Genomic DNA, 6,512 nt, shown 5'->3' with positions numbered 1-6,512 from the left:
ACAGGTGCAGCGACCGGGCTCCGGCTCCTCGTCAGCCTCCTCTTGCAGGCAGAAGCCCGCGGCGCCCCGACGTGCTTCCTTCCAGCAGGGGCCGCAGTTACTGAATGCAGGCTCTCAGGCGCAACGCCGCCTCCCTGGATCGCGTAGACAGTGTCTGACTCACTCTTCTTTTTTTTTTCAGTTCCGCGCCCTTTAGCTACCTCAGCTCGCCCTCACAGGAACCGCGCTGAGGAGGCCGACAAGAGGCGCCGCTGCCGCGCTGGCAAGACCAGTAGACGAACAGAACCACAACTCCCAGGATACTTTGCGCGCCGCGAGGCATGCCGGGTCCTCTAGGCTGCCGGCTATTTTCTTGCTTAGCGCGATCGCCGCCTCTTGGCATTCTGGGAGTTGTAGTTTCGGTGGTAAATCGCGATGTTTCTTGTGGTCGATTGCTTCAGCGAGCAATCCCTGAGGTCCCAACTTGACCCTAAAGTTGGAAGTAGAGCTCCTGGTTTAATAAACACTAGTGTGCCTTGCCCCAGAACTTTCATACTCTTTGTATCGCTGGGATAATACATATTCTAGGGGTTGTGACAGGAAAGGGTGCCTCGGGAAGTACTTATTGACTAGAAGCAAGATTAAGTGCTTGCTTGCATCGTGCTGAGAAATCATTAAGTTAGTTTTTTTAAGTGAGAACACTCACGAATCTGAACATGAGCAGATTCTGCGGGAAAAGAAATATTTTTTTCCTGTTTTTAATGTTGCCTCTTTTGAAAGAAACTCAAGAATACATTATAGTATTTTCAATACTAAATCATATCTGGAGGTTCATCAAAAACATCCACCAAGTGAGGTTTTTGAGATAAGCATTTATGGATAACCTCAAATCGGGCATGTTGGTGCATGATTGCCCTCTCACTGAGTGGTCACTTTATCTCCTAGGAAGCAAGATATTTATACTATGATTGTTTTCAAAGGAGATTTACTTTCTTTCCACAGATAAGCAAATGTCTTTAAGGATTTTTAGGGAAAGTTTTAAATAAAAAGATTGAAATAAATAACCTATACAAAAAGCACACTTTGAAAAACTATTCATTTATGCCCTGAGTTTTCTGGTATCATTAATATAATATAGACTTTGCTTTCCAAATGTGTTTTATATATGTCTTCATCAATATTGTATTTATGCAAATATTCAAAATCAAGTGCTTAAAAGTTTGGTTGGTGGGTTTCCCCTCCCCCCTTCCTTTTTGGGTGCTATGCCCTGCTGGTGCTTTCTTGGCTGGGAGCTATCTTTATCTTTTCTTCCCATATAAAAACTTTTTCTTAAAATAAGACTGCTCCCACTGTTGGTTTACCATGTGACCTTAACCCAATGAATAAAATCTTCAGTATAACTTCAACCGGTGGTTATCACAGAATACTGCCTCAAGTTGTTTTCTCTTTTTTCCTATTAACTGATTAGGGTCTACTGAAAACACATGAGAGCAGATACATTAAGCTCTCTTCTGACACTAGTGCCTACAACTCTATACTTAAGCATCTCTCAGATACTTCAAAGATAATTATGTCAACCACCACCAACGGAAAGTGTAAACATAAAGGGAGATACTCAAAAGGCTGGAGTGGATGCTTTGCCAAGTGGGAGGCCCAGGTTCCAATCCAGACACCATATAGTCCCTGGAACATATTTAGGTGTGGGTCTTAAACCTAATTCACTACCAAAACTGGTAAAAAGTTAATTTAAACAAAATTGTAATATTTTGCCTATAAAGTATCAATTAAAAGAAGAGCTCATGCCTTGCAAATTCAAAGCCCTGAGTTCAATCCCTAGCACCAGAGAGTCCCTGGAGAGCCATTGACCCCTATCATGAAACAATTAGGCCTATATAGCTGGGCATCGAGAGAAAAATGAGCAAAATCATATACGGCACTACTCAGAAATAAGATATACAAATACTGACTAATAAAATAAGTTTTAAAATTTTACTGAATGAAAGATTCCAAATATAAGAATATCTTTAGTATAACCATTTTACTTGAGGTTTCAAAACAGCTAAAATAATTCTGGTGAATGAAAATCAGGCTGCAGCTCGGGGGAAAGGAGTTAACAGATTGTTAGAGCAATGGGAAAGGAACATGTAGGAACTTTCAGGGGTTATTTCTTGGGCTGATGGTTACAATTGCCAGACTTAATGAACTTACTCTTAAAAGCTGTGCCACTGGGCCGGAGAGTTAGTATGGAGAGCCTTGCATGGAGAAGGATGGTGGTTCGATTTTTGCCATTGCATATGGTTCCCCGAGCCGGCCAGAAGCAATTTCTCTGTCATCTTTTTTTTTTTTTTTGTTTTTGTTTTTGTTTTTGGGTCACACCGGGCCGGGTGCTCAGGGGCTACCTTCTGGCTGTCTGCTCAGAAATAGCTTCCTGGCAGGGGCACAGGGGACCATATGGGACATCGGGATTGAACCAACCTCCTTAGGTTCTGGATTCGGCTTGCTTGCAAGGCAAGCACCACTGTGCTAATCTCTCCAGGGCCGCTCAGGAGCAATTTCTTTCTTTCTTTCTTTCTTTTTTTTTTTTTTTTTTTTAGGAGCAATTTCTAAGCATAGAGTCAGGAGAAACCCCTGAGCACTGGTTGGGGTGTGACCCAAAAACAAAAACAAAAAAATCTGTACCACTCATTTGCAGTATTTTTACTTCTTCTTAGGAGGAGCTATATAACTGTATACTAAACAAAGTAGCAGAATTGTTTGCATTGAATTTGTCAGGATAGTTAAATATGTAAAGTATTACTTACTCCTCCTACTCTTCAGGTCATGGCTGAGTTTCTGGACATATTTTTTCCAGAGCCCTGGGACAAAGGTGGTTCAGGGCAACTATGATTCAGGATATTGAGGTTTTTCAAATGTGTAGAGTTGTGGAATGTTTCCAACATTATACCCCAATATTTTTTTTCATTCATGTAACAGCTTCATTAACAGCACACTTTTTTGTTTGTTTTTTTTTTTGTTTTTGTATTTTGGGCCACACCTGGCGGTGCTACAGGGGTTACTCCTGGCTGTCTGCTCAGAAATAGCTCCTGGCAGCACAGGGGACCATATGGGACACCGGATTCGAACCAACTACCTTTGGTCCTGGATCCGGCTGCTTGCAAGGCAAACGCCACTGTGTTAGTCTCTCCGGGCTACAAGAGCACACTTTTTATTACCAGTGTTTTCTCAAGATTTTTTGTGGTGAGGGCCACACCTGGTGTGGCCTCAGTGATTACTCATGGCTATGTGTCCAAGAGTCACACCTGGTAATGCTCAGGGAACCATATGGGATGCTGAAAATTGACTGTGGACAAGGGCAGACACACATACCTGCTGTACTATTGTTCTTGCCCCAAGCTTTCTTTCTTTCTTTCTTTTTTTTTGGGGGGGGGCACACGCTGGTAGTGCCTCAGGGGTACTCCCTGGCTGTCTGCTCAGAAATAGTTCCTGGCAGGCACAGGGGACCATATGGGGACACCAACCACCTGAGGTCCTGATCGACTTCTTGCAAGGGCAAACACCGCTGTGCTATCTCTCCGGGCCCTTTTTCTTTTTAAAGTAACAATTTCATCCTGAGTGCAGAAGTAGGAGCAATGCCTGAGTACTGAGAGGTGTGCCTCCCCCAAAGAAGCAAACCCTTAGTACCACCCAGTGTGGCACAAAGAGAAACAAACTAAAAAATCTATTTTATAAAAGCAAGTGCTGATGTTAGTTACAAGGCTGTGGAAGTATAACTTGATTCACCCACTTTGAAGAACAAATCGGCCTTATCTCATGAAGAGGAAAGATTCTGAGTCAGCAATTCCGCTCCTCACTTGTGCAGCATGTGCAAGTCAACAAGATTGCTGACTGCAGCATTGCAGTGACTAGAGAATGGAAGGGACCTCTATGTCACATAGCTAGTAAAATGACAAGTAAACTCTGTCCAGTTTATATAGTGATACATTGATAAAGCAGAGCCTATGTCCCACATGGATATATCTAAAACTTGATGTTGAATGCAAAAGCTGTTTTAAAAAAAGGAATGTGGGTTCGGGCGGTGGCGCTAGAGGTAAGGTGCCTGCCTTACCAGCGCTAGCCTTGGACGGACACCGCTTCGATCCCCTGGCGTCCCATATGGTCCCCCAAGCCAGGAGGGACTTCTGAGCGCATTGCCAGGAGCAACCCCTGAGTGTCACCAGGTGTGGCCCAAAAACCAAAACCAAAAAAAACTAAATAATAAAAAAATAAAAAAGGAATGTATTCATAATAATAATAATAATAATATAATAATAATACGAGGCAATAAATTTGAAATTCTGAAAAAAAAAGTAACAAGTTCATTAACATACCATTGTACATGTTACCAACATTTTTGTTTTTTTCAGGTCATACCTAGCAGTGTCTAGGGCTTAATTCCTGGTGGTACTCTGGGAACCATATGCTGTTCCAGGGATAAAACCCAGGTTGGCCACAAGGCAAGCACCTTACTTACTATCAATCCCACGTGATCAGTTTTTCGTAATTTTGATTCCAAATAAAAAATCACAATAGGGTAATATATTTTAAGGGAGATAGATCAAAGGGCTGATTTGATCCCCACCATTATATGAACCCCACTAGCACCACTGAATGTGGCCCTCAAGTACCACTAACTAGTATAGCCCTAAAACAAAAATAATCACAATATTCATTATTAATTAAAGCACAAAAAGGGTGGTGATGGTCTCTGATAGGTTTGGTCTGGAATGAAAAACAAGATGATGTTTACTTAGGTGGGTCTGGGTTGATGTCAAATTTCTTAAGCTTCAAACTTTGGGGCCAGAGAGATAGCACAGTGGTAAGGCGTTTACCTTTGCATGCAGCCAACACAGGACAGACCTTACTTTGACTCCTGGCACCCCATATGGTCCCCGAGCCTGCCAGGGGTGATTTCTGAGCAGAGAGCCAGGAGTAAACCCCTGAGCAACCGCCGCTGCTGGGTGTGATCCAAAGTCCAAAAAAAAAAAGCTTCAACTTTTCTTCCTTCTTTTTGGTCTCCATCTATTGAAATGCCCTGTTGGTTTTCAATATAACACCATGATGTATCTGTTACATTGAATCCCAAAAGTCAATCATAGGTATTCTTGGCATTGAAGATATCTCCATAGACCACATAAGCTGTTCCTCTATTATCCAGTGTGCTATGCTCCCCACTGATTTGAAGAGGTCCGTATTTCCCAAGTACATGATACATTTCTTCAGTTGTGATTTTATATAGTAAATGTATTTTATACCAAAATTTATTTACTTCAGGAGGAAGGATAAAGTTCTTTATCTTTCTATGCCTCTTACATTGTCACTCTGGCAATGTGGTGAACTTATACCATGTGCAGAAATTCCTCCAGAGACTACTAGAGCTCATTCAGCTTCAAGAGCAACATGGTGTCACAGGCAGGATATCAATGTCTCAAGATTTCTTAAAATGTTCATAATACTTTACAATGGAATCAAATTTTTCTGGACTGAATGATAAGTTATTTTGTCTAGTAAACCTAAGTTTGTCACCAAACCATGTCACAATTCTATGTATGTATGTATGTATGTATGTATGTATGTATGTATGTATGCATGCATGTATTATTTTGCGACCATACTCAGCAATCCTCAGGGGTTAGTCCTGAGTTGTGTTCAGGCATCACTCTTGTTTGGTTTGGGGGCCACACTCAGCAGCACTCAGGGGGTTACTCTTGGCTCTGCATTCAGAAATTGCCCTGGCAGGCTTGGGGGACCACATGGGATGTCGGGAATTGAACCCACACACAGATGCCTCACCCCCTGTACTATCACTCCAGAAACAAATAAAACAATAACAACAAAAAAAATTAAAAGATCTATTTTAGCTAGTTCTTTTTTTTTTTTTTTTTTTTTGGTTTTTGGGCCACACCCGGTGACGCTCAGGGGTTACTCCTGGCTATGCACTCAGAAGTCGCTCCAGGCTTGGGGGACCATATGGGACGCCGGGGGATCGAACCGCGGTCCGTCTCCTAGGCTAGTGCAGGTAAGGCAGGCACCTTACCTCCAGCGCCACCAGCCCGGCCCATAGTCTTTTTTTTTTTTTTCTAGCATACAGTTTTCTTAGAAATGTCTAAAAATTTTTGGTTGGGGCAGGGCACACTCAGTGGTGGTTTAGGATGATTCCAGTTACTCCTAGCTCTGTGATCAGGAGACCATGATCAGGGGATCAAACTTACCCCCCTACCCCTGCCTGCATGGAAATCAGTTTCAGTACAGGAATCAAACCCAGAGACTGATATGTATTCAAGGTGTGTGCTCTATCACAGACACATCTGTACATCTCTAATTTTTTTCCCTTTGGTTTTTGGGTACAGCCAGCAATGCTGGTGCCTTACTCCTGTCTCTGCACTCAGTGATCACTCCTAAGATTCAGGGAACCATGTGTGGTGCAAGGGATTGAACCTGGGTTGGACATGGGCAAGGCAAGAGCCTTACCTGCCTCCTTAAATTTTTTTAGACAT

The sequence above is a fragment of the Suncus etruscus genome, chromosome 8, assembly GCF_024139225.1.
Source record: "Suncus etruscus isolate mSunEtr1 chromosome 8, mSunEtr1.pri.cur, whole genome shotgun sequence".
NCBI classification, from domain to species: domain Eukaryota; kingdom Metazoa; phylum Chordata; class Mammalia; order Eulipotyphla; family Soricidae; genus Suncus; species Suncus etruscus.
The sequence above is the reverse complement of the archived record's forward strand: the minus strand, read 5'-3'. Positions refer to the sequence as shown.